The sequence below is a fragment of the Nerophis ophidion genome, unplaced genomic scaffold, assembly GCF_033978795.1.
Source record: "Nerophis ophidion isolate RoL-2023_Sa unplaced genomic scaffold, RoL_Noph_v1.0 HiC_scaffold_53, whole genome shotgun sequence".
NCBI classification, from domain to species: Eukaryota; Metazoa; Chordata; class Actinopteri; order Syngnathiformes; family Syngnathidae; genus Nerophis; species Nerophis ophidion.
The window spans coordinates 13682-33786 of record NW_026906975.1 but is presented as its reverse complement, the minus strand read 5'-3'; positions in this window follow the sequence as shown (position 1 = coordinate 33786).

Here is a 20105-nt window from a genome sequence, read left to right as displayed (position 1 = left end):
AGTGTATGAACATTAAATACATGTTTAGTGTATGAATATTAAATACATGTTTAGTGTATAAATATTAAATACATGTTTAGTGTATTAATATTAAATACATGTTTAGTGTATTAATATTAAATACATGTTTAGTGTATAAATAATAACTACATGTTTAGTGTACGAATATTAAATACTTGTTTAGTGTATGAATGTTAAATACATGTTTAGTTTATGAATATTAAATACATGTTTAGTGTATTAATATTAAATATATATTTAGTTTATTACAATTAAATAAATGTTTTTGTATTAATATTAAATACATGTTTAATGTATGAATATTAAATACATGTTTAGTGTTTGAATATTAAATACATGTTTAGTGTATTAATATTAAATACATGTTTAGTGTATAAATAATAACTACATATTTAGTGTATGAATATTAAATACATGTTTAGTGTAAAAATATTAAATACATGTTTAGTGTATTAATATTAAATATATGTTTAGTTTATGAAAATAAATACATATTTTTGTATTAATATTAAATACATGTTTATTGTATTAATATTAAATACATGTTTAGTGTATTAATATTAAATACATGTTTAGTGTATAAATATTAAATACATGTTTAGTGTATAAATAATAACTACATGTTTAGTGTATGAATATTAAATACATGTTTAGTGTATTCATATTAAATACATGTTTAGTGTATTAATATTAAAAATATGTTTAGTTTATGAAAATTAAATACATATTTTTGTATTAATATTAAATACATGTTTAGTGTATTAATATTAAATACATATTTAGTGTATAAATGTTAAATACGTGTTTAGTGTATTAATATTAAATATGTTTAGTTTATAAAATTAAAAACATGTTTTTGTTTTGTGAAGTGAAGTGAATTATATTTATATAGCGCTTTTCTCTAGTGACTCAAAGCGCTTTACATAGTGAAACCCAATATCTAAGTTACATTTAAACCAGTGTGGGTGGCACTGGGAGCAGGTGGGTAAAGTCTCTTGCCCAAGGAAACAACGGCAGTGACTAGGATGGCGTAAGCGGGAATCGGACCTGCAACCCTCAAGTTGCTGGCACAGCCACTCTACCAACTGAGCTATGCTGCCCCATATTTAATATTAAATACATGTTTAGTGTATAAATATTAAATACATGTTTAGTGTATTAATATTAAATACATGTTTAGTGTATTAATATTAAATACATGTTTAGTGTATAAATATAAGTGTATGAGAAACCAAACTTATGTAAAAAAAAAAAAAAAGATACAAAAAAAAGGAAAAAGAGAGAGAGAGAGACGGAGAGGACCGGACTTATTAAGAGGGAACGTGCGCCCTCCTGTGGATTTCTGCCGCAACTGCACACATAAAGAAATTCATTATTTCCAAGTGTGCCTTATTTAGAGGATAATAAATACATGTTTACTGTATGAATATTAAATACATGATTAGTATATAATTACATATACGTTTAGTTAATGATTATTAAATACATGTTTAGTGTAGTAATATTAAATACATGTTTAGTGTATGAATATTAAATACATGTTTAGTGTATAAATATTAAATACATGTTTAGTGTATAAATATTAAATACACTTTTAGTGTATAAATATTAAATACTCGTCTAGTGTAAAAATATTAAATACATGTTTAGTGTATTAATATTAAATATATGTTTAGTTTATTAAAATTAAATACATGTTTTTGTATTAATATTAAATACACATTAAGTGTAAGAATAATAAATACATGTTTATTGTATGAATATTAAATACATGTTTAGTGTATAAATATTAAATACATGTTTAGTGTGTAAATATTAAATATATGTTTAGTGTATTAATATTAAATATATGTTTAGTTTATTAAAATTAAATACAAGTTTTTGTATTAATATTAAATACATGTTTAGTGTATAAATATTAAATACATGTTTAGTGTATTAATATTAAATACATGTTTAGTGTATAAATAATAAATACATGTTTAGTGTATAAATATTAAATATATGTTTAGTTTATTCAAATTAAATACATGTTTTTGCATTAATATTAAATACATGTTTAGTGTTTTAATATTAAATACATGTTTAGTGTATAAATATTTAATACATGTTTACTGTATTAATATTAAATACATGTTTAGTGTATAAATAATAACTACATGTTTAGTGTATGAATATTAAATACATGTTTAGTGTATAAATATCAAATATATGTTTAATGTATGAATATTAAATACATGTTTAGTGTATAAATATTAAATACATGTTTCGTGTATGAATATTAAATACATGTTTAGTGTATAAATATTAAATACATGTTTAATGTATGAATATTAAATACATATTTAGTGTATGAATATTAAATACATGTTTGATGTATGAATATTAAATACATGTTTAGTGTATAAATATTAAATACATGTTTCGTGTATAAATATTAAATACATGTTTAGTGTATAAATATTAGATACATGTTTAGTGTATTAATATTAAATACATGTTTAGTGTATAAATATTAAATACATGTTTACTGTTTTAATATTAAATACATGTTTAGTGTATAAATATTAAATACATGTTTAGTATATTAATATTAAATACATGTTTAGTGTATGAATAATAACTACATGTTTAGTGTATGAATATTAAATACATGTTTAGTGTATAAATATTAAATACATGTTTAGTGTAATAATATTATATATATGTTTAGTTTATTAAAATTAAATACATGTTTTTGTATTAATATTAAATACATGTTTAGTGTATTAATAATAAATATATGTTTAGTTTATTAAAATTAAATACATGTTTTGTATTAATATTAAATACATGTTTAGTGTATAAATATCAAATACAAGTTTAGTGTGAAAATATTAAATACATGTTTAGTGTATAAATATTAAATACATGTTTAGTGTATTAATATTAAATACATGTTTAGTGTATGATTATTAAATACATGTTTAGTGTATGAATATTAAATACATGTTTAGTGTATAAATATTAAATACATGTTTAGTGTATGAATATTAAATATATGATTAGTATATAATTACATATACGTTTAGTATATGATTATTAAATACATGTTCAGTGTATTAATTTTAAATACATGTTTAGTGTATGAATATTAAATACATGTTTAGTGTATAAATAATAAATACATGTTTAGTGTATAAATATTAAATACATGTTTAGTGTATTAATATAAAATATATGTTTAGTGTATAAATAATAAATACATGTTTAGTGTATAAATATTAAATACATGTTTAGTGTATTAATATAAAATATATGTTTAGTTTATTAAACTTAAATACACGTTTTTGTATTAATATTAAATATATGTTTAGTGTATGAATATTAAATACATATTTAGTGTATTAATATTAAATATATGTTTAGTTTATTAAAATTAAATACATGTTTTTGTATTAATATTAAATACATGTTAAGTGTATTAATATTAAATACATATTTAGTGTATACATATTAAATACATGTTTAGTGTATAAATAATAACTACATGTTTAGTGTATGAATATTAAATACATGTTTAGTGTATTCATATAAAATACATGTTTAGTGTATTAATATTAAATATATGTTTAGTTCATTAAAATTAAATACATGTTTTTGTATTAATATTAAATACATGTTTAGTGTATAAATATTAAAAACATGTTTAGTGAATAAATGTTAAATACATGTTTAGTGTATTAATATTAAATATATGTTTAGTTTATTAAAATTAAATACATGTTTTTGTATTAATATTAAATACATTTTTAGTGTATTAATATTAAATACATGTTTAGTGTATAAATGTTAAATATGTTTAGTTTATTAAAATTAAATGCATGTTTTTGTATTAATATTAAATACATGTTTAGTGTATAAATATTAAATACATGTTTAGTGTATTAATATCAAATACATGTTTAGTGTATGAATATTAAATATATGTTTAGTGTATGAATATTAAATCCATGTTTACTGTATGAAAATGAAATATATGATTAGTGTATAATTACATATACGTTTAGTATATGAGTATTAAATACATGTTCAGTGTATTAATATTAAATACATGTTTAGTGTATGAATATTAAATACATATTTAGTGTATAAATATTAAATACATGTTTAGTGTATAAATATCAAATACATGTTTAGTGTATGAATATTAAATATATGTTTAGTGTATGAATATTAAATCCATGTTTAGTGTATGAATATTAAATATATGTTAAATGTATGAATATTAAATACATGTTTAGTGTATAAATATTAAATACATGTTTAGTGTATTAATATCAAATACATGTTTAGTGTATAAATATTAAATACATGTTTACTGTATGAAAATGAAATATATGATTAGTGTATAATTACATATACGTTTAGTATATGAGTATTAAATACATGTTCAGTGTATTAATATTAAATACATGTTTAGTGTATGAATATTAAATACATATTTAGTGTATAAATATTAAATACATGTTTAGTGTATAAATATCAAATACATGTTTAGTGTATGAATATTAAATATATGTTTAGTGTATGAATATTAAATCCATGTTTAGTGTATGAATATTAAATATATGTTTAATGTATGAATATTAAATACATGTTTAGTGTATAAATATTAAATACATGTTTCGTGTATGAATATTAAATACATGTTTAGTGTATAAATATTAAATACATGTTTAATGTATGAATATTAAATACATGTTTAGTGTATGAATATTAAATACATGTTTCGTGTATAAATATTAAATACATGTTAAGTGTATAAATATTAAATACATATTTAGTGTATAAATATTAAATACATGTTTAGTGTATAAATATTAAATACATGTTTAGTGTATTAATATTAAATGCATTTTTGGTGTATTAATATTAAATACATGTTTAGTATATTCATATTAAATACATGTTTAGTGTATAAATAATAACTACATGTTTAGTGTATGAATATTAAATACATGTTTAGTGTATAAATATTAAATACATATTTAGTGTAATAATATTAAATATATGTTTAGTTTATTAAAATTAAATACACGTTTTTGTATTAATAGTAAATACATGTTTAGTGTATGAATATTAAATACATGTTCAGTGTATTAATATTAAATACATGTTTAGTGTATAAATATAAATGTATGAGAAACCAAACTTATGTAAAAAAAAAAAAGAAAAAAAAAAGGAAAAAGAGAGAGAGAGAGACGGAGAGGACCGGACTTATTAAGAGGGAACCTGCGCCCTCCTGTGGACTTCTGCCGCAACTGCACACATAAAGAAATTCATTATTTCCAAGTGTGCCTTATTTAGAGGATAATAAATACATGTTTACTGTATGAATATTAAATATATGATTAGTGTATAATTACATATACGTTTAGGGTATGATTATTAAATATATGTTCAGTGTATTAATATTAAATACATGTTTAGTGTATGAATATTAAATACATGTTTAGTGTATAAATATTTAATACATGTTTAGTGTATGGATATTAAATACATGTTTAGTGTATTAATATTAAATCAATGTTTAGTGTATAAATATTGAATACATGTTTAGTGTATAAATATCAAATACATGTTTAGTGTATAAATACTAAACTAATAAATAAATGTCAGGTCAGGTCTTATCCCTGCTACTGGTAAAATGTAACCCAGTACAACCTGCCGCATGGGTAGATGGGACCCGTTAGCCCAGTAAGGTGACCCATCTAGGAGAAGGTAAACTCCAATCCAAAACCGCCACTGCCTTGTGGTATACCTTTCTTGGGGAAGGCTTCGGGAGTAAACCCTGAGGAAAAAATCAGGAGACGGAGTCCCTAAGGTGGTACACTGCTGGCTACAGCGGTGCACTGGCAACTCCTGCGACACTGTTGGTGCCAAATTGTACCAGCTCTTGCTGCTCCTTTGGATCCATCATCAGTGTGAAGAGGGGGGTCCTGCTGCATGGGCAACAGCTTGACCTCCATACTACTCTGCCCTGGCTTGCGCCCTGGAGAGGTCACTCCAGCCTCGTGTCATAGCGTGGAAACAACAAACGGGAAGCAACAGTCTACCGGTTATAAGCTACAATGCTCGATTGGCGTAGAGCATAGCGCCAGGGGTTGCTTCCGACGGTGGGAGAGATCCTTGAATTTCATTGGACAGCTACTGCCCGCCTTAAGCTGGGCAGCCCCCAGCCAATTAGGTGCTGTCCCGCCACAGTCTGCCTTCCTCATTGGGTGCATGGGGATTAGGTAAAACCAACAAGCAGACTGTAAGACCTGCACCAAGCAAGAAACAAAGTATGAAAAACAGGTGCCCAGTCCTAAAACTGGGAAGCTGGAATGTCCGGACTATGACACCCGGACACTCAAATGATCTCCAAGACATCAGTGATGCAAGAAAAACAGCTGTCATTAACAATGAGCTACTGAGACTTCAGGTAGACATAGCTGCATTGCAAGGGACCCGCCTAGCCGACTCGGGAACACTCAAGGAGAAAGACTTTACCTTCTTCTGGCAAGGAAAGAGTGCCGGAGACCGCAGAGAGCATGGAGTTGGATTCGCTGTCAGGAACACCTTGTTAAAGATGGTTGAACCAGGAGACAAAGGATCGGAACGCCTGATGACACTCCATCTCCACACCTCTGATGTCCCAGTGACCCTAGTCTGTGCCTATGCCCCCACTCTAACGTCTACAGCAGAAGTTAAGGATACATTTTATGCCAACTTGAATGACGTCATCAAGAACATCCCCCCGAAGGAACATCTCCTCATCCTCGGTGATTTCAATGCGAGAGTGGGAGCTGACCATGACTCATGGCCTTCCTGTCTTGGACACTTCGGAGTTGGCAAAGTCAATGAGAACGGGCAACGGCTACTGGATTTGTGTTCCTACCATAACCTTTGCGTGACCAACTCCTACTTTCAGATGAAACTACAGCACAAGGTGACATGGCGCCATCCCCGCTCAAAGCATTGGCATCAGCTAGACATGATCCTGATCCGAAAAGCCAACCTCAAGTTTGTGCTTGTTACTCGTAGTTACCACAGCGCAGACTGCGACACCGACCATTCACTTGTCTGTTGCAAGATCAAGCTACAACCAAAAATGTTTCAAAACTCCAAACAGAAAGGCAAACCCCGCATTGATTCCACCAGCATGCATCTTCCAGAGAAAGTAGAAGAGTTTGCCAAGTCCCTCAACAACATCCTGTCTGAAGAACACCAGCACTACTCCGCCTCCGAGAAATGGGGCCACCTCAGGGAGGCTATTCAGAAAACAGCCCTTGCAACATTTGGGAGGAAGATCTTCATAAACAACGACTGGTTTGTTGCCAAGTCCAGCGAGATGACCCCTGTCATTGAAGCAAAGCGTGCTGCCCTTACTGAATACAAACGCTCCCCGAATGAGAAGTCCCTGCAAGCACTGAGAATTACAAGAAGCAAAGTGCAACAGACTGCAAGACATTGTGCCAATGAATACTGGCAACAACTCAGTGACTCCATCCAGTCTGCAGCTACCTCAGGTAACATCAGAGGGATGTACGAGGGCATAAAGGCTGCTCTGGGCCCAACACAGAGCAAAACAGACCCCCCTAAAGACCACCAACGGGGAAGTTATCACTGACAAGGGCAAGCAGTTGGACAGATGGGTAGAACACTATTCAGAACTCTACTCCAGAGAGAACACTGTAGTCGCCTCAGCCCTTGATGCCATTGAACAGCTGCCCATCATTGAGGAATTAAATGCTGAACCAACACTTGCTGAACTTCACAAAGCGATCGACAGCTTAGCGATTGGCAAAGCACCTGGTACTGATGGCATCCCCCCAGATCTCATCAAGCGCTGTAAAGACACCCTCTTGCAGCCTTTGCATGATTTCCTCTGCCAGTGCTGGAAAGAGGGAACCGTGCCGCAGGACATGAGAGATGCCAAGATTGTCACCCTTTACAAAAATAAGGGCGACAGGAGCGACTGTAACAATTACAGGGGCATCTCCCTCTTGAATATAGTAGGAAAACTCTATGCCCGTGTCGTGCTTGTGCGCCTTCAGACTCTTGCTGAGCGCGTTTACCCGGAATCTAAATGCGGCTTTCGTGCCAAGCGCTCTACAGTGGACATGATATTCTCCCTACGCCAACTTCAGGAGAAATGCAGGGAACAACAGAAGCCCCTGTACATATCCTTCATTGACCTGACCAAGGCTTTCGACCTGGTTAGCAGAGAAGGGCTCTTCAGCATCCTACCCAAGATTGGATGCCCTCCAAAGCTCCATAGTCTCATTAGATCTTTCCATGACGACATGAAGGCAACCATCCAGTATGAGGGTAGCATATCCAACCCATTTCACATTAAGAGCGGAGTCAAGCAAGTTTGCGTCCTTGCTCCTACCCTTTTCGGTATCTTCTTTGCCCTGCTCATCAAACATGCTTTTGGGACTGCAACAGAAGGGGTATATCTACGTACAAGATCTGACGGCCGACTTTTCAACCTAGCCCGTCTTAAAGCAAGGACCAAAGTCCGTGAGACAACCATCCGGGACATGCTCTTTGCTGATGATGCCGCCGTCATTTCGCACACTGAACCAGAACTCCAGTGCCTTATGGACAGATTCTCCCAGGCCTGTAAAGACTTTGGGCTTTCCATCAGCCTAAACAAGACCAATGTGCTGAGTCAGGAAGTGGACACTCCACCAGCCATCACAATTGATAAGCACCAACTCAAAATAGTACACCAATTTACTTACCTGGGATCCACCATCAGTGACAATCTGTCCCTTGATGGTGAGATCAACAAACGTATCGGCAAAGCTGCCACAACCCTAGGGCGCCTCACAACCCGCGTCTGGGAGAACCGGAAGCTGACAACTCCTACCAAGATGGCAGTGTACAACGCCTGCATTGTCAGCACTCTTCTCTATGGCAGCGAAACATGGACAACATACTCCAAACAGGAGCGCAAACTGAACACCTTCCACATGCGCTGCCTTCGCCGCATCCTCGGCATCCATTGGAGTGACAAGGTGACGAATGCCCAAGTCCTCCAACGCGCTGGTCTTCCTACCATGTTCACGCTGCTCACATAACGCAGGCTGCGTTGGCTCGGCCACGTGTGCCGTATGGAGGATGGACGTATCCCAAAGGACATCCTGTATGGCGAACTTGCCTCTGGCAAGAGAGCTGTTGGCCGGCCGAAACTGCGCTTCAAAGATATCTGCAAGCGGGACATGAAAGCCCTGGACATAAACACTGAACATTGGGAAGATGTAGCGGCTGACCGCAGCAAATGGCGCAGTGTCCTTCACAAACAGCTGAAGACTGGCGAGGAAAAGATCCATGCCACAGCCAATGAAAATGGAACCAAGCGGAAGACAAGCACTCCTGCAGTTGTGCCTTCCAGCTACATCTGCAGTAAATGCAGCCCTGTTTGCCTCTCCCACATCGGACTCATCAGCCACAGCAGGCGTTGTCGCTGAGTTTAAACTTGACCTCTGGACTGGCGCAGTATCCATAGTCGTTACGACTGACGGAGGCCTTTGATTAAATACATGTTTAGTGTATAAATATTAAATACATGTTTAATGTATGAATATTAAATACATGTTTAGTGTATGAATATTAAATACATGCTAAGTGTATGAATATTAAATACATATTTAGTGTGTGAATATTAAATACATTTTTAGTGTATAAATGTTTAATACATGTTTAGTGTACTAATATTAAATATGTTTAGTTTATTAAAATTAAATACATGTTTTTGTATTAATATTAAAAACATGTTTAGTGTATAAATATTAAATACATGTTTAGTGTATAAATATTAAATACATGTTTAATGTATGAATATTAAATACATGTTTAGTGTATGAATATTAAATACATGCTAAGTGTATGAATATTAAATACATATTTAGTGTGTGAATATTAAATACATGATTAGTGTATTAATATTAAATACATGTTTAGTGTATAAATATTAAATACATGTTTAGTGTATAAATATTAAATACATGTTTAGTGTATTAATATTAAATACATGTTTAGTGTATAAATAATAACTACATGTTTAGTGTATGAATATTAAATACATGTTTAGTGTATTAATATTAAATACATGTTTAGTGTATAAACATTAAATAAATGTTTAGTGTACTAATATTAAATATGTTTAGTTTATTAAAATTAAATACATGTTTTTGTATTAATATTAAAAACATGTTTAGTGTATAAATATTAAAAACATGTTTAGTGTATAAATGTTAAATACATGTTTAGTGTATAAATATTAAATACATGTTTAGTGTATGAATATCAAATACATGTTTAGTGTATGAATATTAAATACATGTTTAGTGTATTAATATTAAATACATGTTTAGTGTATTAATATTAAATACATTTTTAGTGTATAAATGTTTAATACATGTTTAGTGTATAAATACTAAATACATGTTTAGTGTATAAATAATAACTACATGTTTAGTGTATGAATATTAAATACATGTTTAGTGTATTAATATTAAATACATGTTTAGTGTATTAATATTAAATATATGTTTAGTTTATTAAAATTAAATACATGTTTTTGTATTAATATTAAATACATGTTTAGTGTATTAATATTAAATACATGTTTAGTGTATAAATGTTAAATACATGTTTAGTGTATGAATATTAAATACATGTTTAGTGTATTCATATTAAATACTTGTTTAGTGTATTAATATTAAATATATGTTTAGTTTATTAAAATTAAATACATGTTTTTGTATTAATATTAAATACATGTTTAGTGTATTAATATTAAAAACATGTTTAGTGTATAAATGTTAAATACATGTTTAGTGTATTAATATTAAATATATGTTTAGTTTATTAAAATTAAATACATGTTTTTGTATTAATATTACATACATTTTTAGTGTATTAATATTAAATACATGTTTAGTATATTAATATTAAATACATGTTGAGTGTATGAATAATAACTACATGTTTAGTGTATGAATATTAAATACATGTTTAGTGTATAAATATTAAATACATGTTTAGTGTAATAATATTATATATATGTTTAGTGTATTAATATTAAATACATGTTTAGTGTATTAATATTAAATACATTTTTAGTGTATAAATGTTTAATACATGTTTAGTGTATAAATACTAAATACATGTTTAGTGTATAAATAATAACTACATGTTTAGTGTATGAATATTAAATACATGTTTAGTGTATTAATATTAAATACATGTTTAGTGTATTAATGTTAAATATATGTTTAGTTTATTAAAATTAAATACATGTTTTTGTATTAATATTAAATACATGTTTAGTGTATTAATATTAAATAAATGTTTAATGTATAAATGTTAAATACATGTTTAGTGTATGAATATTAAATATATGTTTAGTGTATTAATATTAAATATATGTTTAGTTTATTAAAATTAAATACATGTTTTTGTATTAATATTAAATACATGTTTAGTGTATTAATCTTAAAAACATGTTTAGTGTATAAATGTTAAATACATGTTTAGTGTATTAATATTAAATATATGTTTAGTTTATTAAAATTAAATAGATGTTTTTGTATTAATATTACATACATGTTTAGTGTATAAATGTTAAATACATGTTTAGTGTATCAATATTAAATACATGTTTAGTATATTAATATTAAATACATGTTTAGTGTATGAATAATAACTACATGTTTAGTGTATGAATATTAAATACATGTTTAGTGTATAAATATTAAATACATGTTTAGTGTAATAATATTATATATATGTTTAGTTTATTAAAATTAAATACATGTTTTTGTATTAATATTAAATACATGTTCAGTGTATAAATATTAAATACATGTTTAGTGTATTAATATTAAATACATGTTTAGTGTATAAATATTAACTACATGTTTAGTGTATGAATATTAAATACATGTTTAGTGTATTAATATTAAATACATGTTTAGTGTATAAACATTAAATACATGTTTAGTGTATTAATATTAAATATGTTTAGTTTATTAAAATTAAATACATGTTTTTGTATTAATATTAAAAACATGTTTAGTGTATGAATATTAAAAAGATGTTTAGTGTATAAATGTTAAATACATGTTTAGTGTATAAATATTAAATACATGTTTAGGGTATAAATATCAAATACATGTTTAGTGTATGAATATTAAATACATGTTTAGTGTATTAATATTAAATACATGTTTAGTTTATTAATATTAAATACATGTTTAGTGTATAAATGTTTAATACATGTTTAGTGTATTAATACTAAATACATGTTTAGTGTATAAATATCAAATACATGTTTAGTGTATGAATATTAAATACATGTTTAGTGTATTAATATTAAAAAAATGTTTAGTGTATAAATATTAAAAACATGTTTAGTGTATAAATGTTAAATACATGTTTAGTGTATAAATATTAAATACACGATTAGTGTATAAATATTAAATACATGTTTAGTGTATTAATATTAAATACATGTTTAGTGTATTAATATTAAATATATGTTTAGTTTATTAAAATTAAATACATGTTTTTGTATTAATATTAAATACATGTTTAGTGTGTTAATATTAAATACATGTTTAGTGTATAAATGTTAAATACATGTTTAGTGTATTAATATTAAATACATGTTTAGTGTATTAATATTAAATATATGTTTAGTTTATTAAAATTATATACATGTTTTTGTATTAATATAAAATACATGTTTAGTGTATTAATATTAAATACATGTTTAGTGTATAAATGTTAAATACATGTTTAGTGTATGAATATTAAATACATGTTTAGTGTATTCATATTAAATACTTGTTTAGTGTATTAATATTAAATAAATGTTTAGTTTATTAAAATTAAATACATGTTTTTGTATTAATATTAAATACATGTTTAGTGTATAAATATTAAATACATGTTTAGTGTATTAATATTAAATACATGTTTAGTGTATGAATATAAATGTATGAGAAACCAAACTTATGTAAAAAAAAATAAAATAAAAAAAAAAGGAAAAAGAGAGAGAGAGAGACGGAGAGGACCGGACTTATTAAGAGGGAATATGCGCCCTCCTGTGGAGTTCTGCCGCAACTGCACACATAAAGAAATTCATTATTTCCAAGTGTGCCTTATTTAGAGGATAATAAATACATGTTTACTGTATGAATATTAAATATATGATTAGTGCTTGATTACAGATACGTTTAGTATATGATTATTAAATATATGTTCAGTGTATTAATATTAAATACATGTTTAGTGTATGAATATTAAATACATGTTTAGTGTATGAATATTAAATCAATGTTTAGTGTATAAATATTGAATACATGTTTAGTGTATGAATATTAAATCAATGTTTAGTGTATAAATATTGAATACATGTTTAGTGTATAAATATCAAATACATGTTTAGTGTATGAATATTAAATACATGTTTAGTGTATAAATATTAAATACATGTTTAGTGTATAAATATTAAATACATGTTTAATGTATGAATATTAAATACATGTTTAGTGTATAAATATTAAATACATGTTAAGTGTATGAATATTAAATACATGTTTAGTGTGTGAATATTAAATACATGATTAGTGTATAAATATTAAATACATGTTTAGTGTATGAATATTAAATACATGTTTAGTGTATAAATATTAAATACATGTTTAGTGTATAAATATTAAATACATGTTTAATGTATGAATATTAAATACATGTTTAGTGTATAAATATTAAATACTTGTTAAGTGTATGAATATTAAATACATATTTAGTGTGTGAATATTAAATACATGTTAAGTGTATGAATATTAAATACATGTTTAGTGTATTAATATTAAATACATGTTTAGTGTATAAACATTAAATACATGTTTAGTGTATTAATATTAAATATGTTTAGTTTATTAAAATTAAATACATGTTTTTGTATTAATATTAAATACATGTTTAGTGTATAAATATTAAAAACATGTTTAGTGTATAAATGTTAAATACATGTTTAGTGTATAAATATTAAATACATGTTTAGTGTATTAATATCAAATACATGTTTAGTGTATGAATATTAAATACATGTTTAGTGTATTAATATTAAATACATGTTTAGTGTATTAATATTAAATATATGTTTAGTTTATTAAAATTAAATACATGTTTTTGTATTAATATTAAATACATGTTTAGTGTGTTAATATTAAATACATGTTTAGTGTATAAATGTTAAATACATGTTTAGTGTATAAATATTAAATACATGTTTAGTGTATTAATATTAAATATATGTTTAGTTTATTAAAATTAAATACATGTTTTTGTATAAATATTAAATACATGTTTAGTGTATTAATATTAAATACATGTTTAGTGTATAAATGTTAAATTCATGTTTAGTGTATACATATTAAATATATGTTTAGTTTATTAAAATTAAATACATGTTTTTGTATTAATATTAAATACATGTTTAGTGTATTAATATTAAATACATGTTTAGTGTATAAATATTAAATACATGTTTAGGGTATAAATATCAAATACATGTTTAGTGTATTAATATTAAATACATGTTTAGTGTATTAATATTAAATACATGTTTAGTGTATAAATATAAGTGTATGAGAAACCAAACTTATGTAAAAAAAAAAAAAGAAAAAAAAAAAAAGGAAAAAGAGAGAGAGCGAGAGAGAGACGGAGAGGACCGGATTTATTAAGAGGGAATGTGCGCCCTCTTGTGGACTTCTGCCGCAACTGCACACATAAAGAAATTCATTATTTCCAAGTGTGCCTTATTTAGAGGATAATAAATACATGTTTACTGTATGAATATTAAATATATGATTAGTATATAATTACATATACGGTTACATATATGATTAGTATATAATTACATAAATGTTTAGTATATGATTATTAAATACATGTTCAGTGTATTAATATTAAATAAATGTTTAGTGTATAAATATTAAATACATGTTTAGTGTATGAATATTAAATACATGTTTGGTGTATAAATGTTAAATACATGTTTAGTGTATTAATGTTAAATATATGTTTAGTTTATCAAAATTAAATACATGTTTTTGTATTCATATTAAATACATGTTTAGTGTATTAATATTAAATACATGTTTAGTTTATAAAAATTAAATACATGTTTTTGTATTAATATTAAATACATATTTAGTGTATAAATATTAAATACATGTTTAGTGTATTAATATTAAATACATGTTTAGTGTATAAATGTTAAAAACATGTTCAGTGTATAAATATTAAATATATGTTTAGTTTATTAAAATTAAATACATGTTTTTGTATTAATATTAAATACATGTTTAGTGTATAAATATTAAATACATGTTTAGTGTATAAATATTAAATACATGTTTAGTGTATTAATATTAAATACATGTTTAGTGTATAAATATAAGTGTATGAGAAACCAAACTTATGTAAAAAAAATAAAAGAAACAAAAAAAAAAGGAAAAAGAGAGAGAGAGAGAGACGGAGAGGACCGGACTTATTAAGAGGGAACCTGCGCCCTCCTGTGGACTTCTGCCGCAACTGCACATATAAAGAAATTCATTATTTCCAAGTGTGCCTTATTTAGAGGATAATAAATACATGTTTACTGTATGAATATTAAATATATGATTAGTATATAATTACATATACGTTTAGTATATGATTATTAAATACATGTTCAGTGCATTAATATCAAATACATGTTTAGTGTATGAATATTAAATACATGTTTAGTGTATAAATATTAAATACATGTTTAGTGTATAGATATTAAATACATGTTTAGTGTATTAATATTAAATCAATGTTTAGTGTATAAATATTAAATACATGTTTAGTGTATAAATATCAAATACATGTTTTGTGTATGAATATTAAATACATCGCTAACCCAACAAGGGACTCCTTCCAGTAGCTCCACCCATTCAGCAGATGACTTTATGAAGTTCTTTAATAAGAAAATTGAACTTATTAGAAAGGAGATTAAAGACAATGCGTCCCAGCTACAACGGGGTTATAGTAACACAGATACGATTGTATATACGGCGGATACTGCAAATATCCAAAATAGTTTCTCTCGTTTTGATAAAATAACATTAGAAGGATTGTTACAACGTGTAAATGGAATAAAACAAACAACATGTTTACTTGACCCACTTCCTGGGAAACTTATCAAGGAGCTTTTTGTATTATTAGGTCCATCAGTGCTAAATATTATAAACTTATCACTCTCCTCGGGCACTGTTCCCCTAGCATTCAAAAAAGCGGTTATTCATCCTCTCCTTAAAAGACCTAACCTCGATCCTGACCTCATGGTAAACTACCGACCGGTGTCTCACCTTCCCTTTATTTCGAAAATCCTCGAAAAAATTGTTGCAGAGCAGCTAAATGAACACTTAACGTTTAACAATCTATGTGAAACCTTTCAATCCGGTTTCAGGGCAAATCACTCCACGGAGACAGCCCTCGCAAAATTGACTAATGATCTATTGCTAACGATGGACTCTGATGCGTCATCTATGTTGCTGCTCCTCGATCTTAGCACTGCTTTCGATACCGTCGATCATAATATTTTATTAGAGCGTATCAAAATACGAATTGGTATGTCAGACTCAGCCCTGTCATGGTTTAACTCTTATCTTACTGATAGGATGCAGTGCGTCTCCTATAACAGTGTGACCTCGGACTATGTTAAGGTAACGTGTGGAGTTCCCCAGGGTTCGGTCCTTGGCCCTGCACTCTTCAGCATCTACATGCTGCCGCAGGGTGACGTCATACGCAAATACGGTATTAGCTTTCACTGTTATGCTGATGACACCCAACTCTACATGCCCCTAAAGCTGACCAACACGCCGGATTGTAGTCAGCTGGAGGCGTGTCTTAATGAAATTAAACAATGGATGTCCGCTAACTTTTTGCAACTCAACGCCAAAAAAACGGAAATGCTGATTATCGGTCCTGCTAGACACCGACCTCTATTTAATAATACAACTTTAACATTTGACAACCAAATAATAAAACAAGGTGACTCTGTAAAAAATCTAGGTATTATCTTCGACCCAACTCTCTCCTTTGAGGCACACATTAAAAGCGTTACTAAAACGGCCTTCTTTCATCTCCGTAATATCGCTAAAATTCGCTCCATTTTGTCCACTAAAGACGCCGAGATCATTATCCATGCGTTTGTTACGTCTCGTCTCGATTACTGTAACCTATTATTTTGGGGTCTCCCCATGTCTAGCATTAAAAGATTACAGTTGGTACAAAATGCGGCTGCTAGACTTTTGACAAGAACAAGAAAGTTTGATCACATTATGCCTGTACTGTATATACCTTTATATACATATATACATACATATATACCTATACTGTATATACCTTTATATACATATATACATACATATATACCTATACTGTATATACCTTTATATACATATATACATATATATATACCTATACTGGCTCACCTGCACTGGCTTCCTGTGCACTTAAGATGTGACTTTAAGGTTTTACTACTTACGTATAAAATACTACACGGTCTAGCTCCAGCCTATCTTGCCGATTGTATTGTACCGTATGTCCCGGCAAGAAATCTGCGTTCAAAAGACTCCGGCTTATTAGTGATTCCTAAAGCTCAAAAAAAGTCTGCGGGCTATAGAGCGTTTTCCGTTCGGGCTCCAGTACTCTGGAATGCCCTCCCGGTAACAGTTCGAGATGCTACCTCAGTAGAAGCATTTAAGTCTCACCTTAAAACTCATCTGTATACTCTAGCCTTTAAATAGACCTCCTTTTTAGACCAGTTGATCTGCCGCTTCTTTTCTTTCTCCTATGTCCCCCCCTCCCTTGTGGAGGGGGTCCGGTCCGATGACCATGGATGAAGTACTGGCTGTCCAGAGTCGAGACCCAGGATGGACCGCTCGTCGGGACCTAGGATGGACCGCTCGCCTGTATCGGTTGGGGACATCTCTACGCTGCTGATCCGCTTGAGATGGTTTCCTGTGGACGGGACTCTCGCTGCTGTCTTGGAGCCACTATGGATTGAACTTTCACAGTATCATGTTAGACCCACTCGACATCCATTGCTTTCGGTCCCCTAGAGGGGGGGGGGGGGGGGGGGTTGCCCACATCTGAGGTCCTCTCCAAGGTTTCTCATAGTCAGCATTGTCACTGGCGTCCCACTGGATGTGAATTCTCCCTGCCCACTGGGTGTGAGTTTTCCTTGCCCTTTTGTGGGTTCTTCCGAGGATGTTGTAGTCGTAATGATTTGTGCAGTCCTTTGAGACATTTGTGATTTGGGGCTATATAAATAAACATTGATTGATTGATTGATGTTTAGTGTATAAATATTAAATACATGTTTAGTGTATAAATATTAAATACATGATTAGTGTATTAATATTAAATACATGTTTAGTGTATAAATATTAAATACATGTTTAGTGTATAAATATTAAATACATGTTTATTGTATTAATATTAAATACATGTTTAGTGTATTAATAATAAATATATGTTTAGTTTATTCAAATTAAATACATGTTTTGTATTAATATTAAATACATGTTTAGTGTATTAATAATAAATATATGTTTAGTTTATTAAAATTAAATACATGTTTTGTATAAATATCAAATACAAGTTTAGTGTGAAAATATTAAATACATGTTTAGTGTATGAATATTAAATACATGTTTAGTGTATAAATATTAAATACATGTTTAGTGTATAGATATTAAATACATGTTTAGTGCATAAATATTAAATACATGTTTAGTGTATGAATATTAAATATATGATTAGTATACAATTACTTATACGTTTAGTATATGATTATTGAATACATGTTCAGTGCATTAATTTTAAATACATGTTTAGTGTATGAATATTAAATACATGTTTAGTGTATAAATATTAAATACATGTTTAGTGTATAGATATTAAATACATGTTTAGTGTATGAATATTAAATACATGTTTAGTGTATAAATATTAAATACATGTTTAGTGTATTAATATTAAATATATGTTTAGTTTATTAAACTTAAATACACGTTTTTGTATTAATATTAAATATATGTTTAGTGTATTCATATAAAATACATGTTTAGTGTATTAATATTAAATATATGTTTAGTTCATTAAAATTAAATACATTTTTTTGTATTAATATTAAATACATGTTTAGTGTATAAATATTAAATACATGTTTAGTGTATTAATATTAAATACATGTTAAGTGTATAAATATTAAATACATGTTTAGTGTATGAATATTAAATATATGATTAGTATATAATTACATATACGTTTAGTATATGATTATTAAATACATGTTTAGTGTATTAATTTTAAATACATGTTTAGTGTATGAATATCAAATACATGTTTAGTGTATTCATATTAAATACATGTTTTTTGTATAAATATTAAATATATGTTTAGTGTATGAATATTAAATACATGTTTAGTTAATTAATATTAAATACATGCTTGGTGTATCAATATTAAATACATGTTTAGTGTATGAATATTAAAAACATGTTTAGTGTATAGATATTAAATACATGTTTAGTGTATTAATATTAAATACATTTTTAGTGTATGAATATCAAATACATGTTTAGTGTATGAATATTAAATACATGTTTAGTGTATAAATATTAAATACATGTTTAGTGTATAAATATTAAATACATGTTTAATGTATGAATATTAAATACATGTTTAGTGTATGAATATTAAATACATGTTTAGTGTATTAATATTAAATACATGTTTAGTGTATAAATATCAAATACAAGTTGCGTGTGAAAATATTAAATACATGTTTAGTGTATTAATATTAAATACATGTTTAGTGTATGAATATTAAATACATGTTTAGTGTATTAATATTAAATACATGTTTAGTGTATAAATATAAGTGTATGAGAAACCAAACTTATGTAAAAAAAATTAAAGAAACAAAAAAAAAAGGA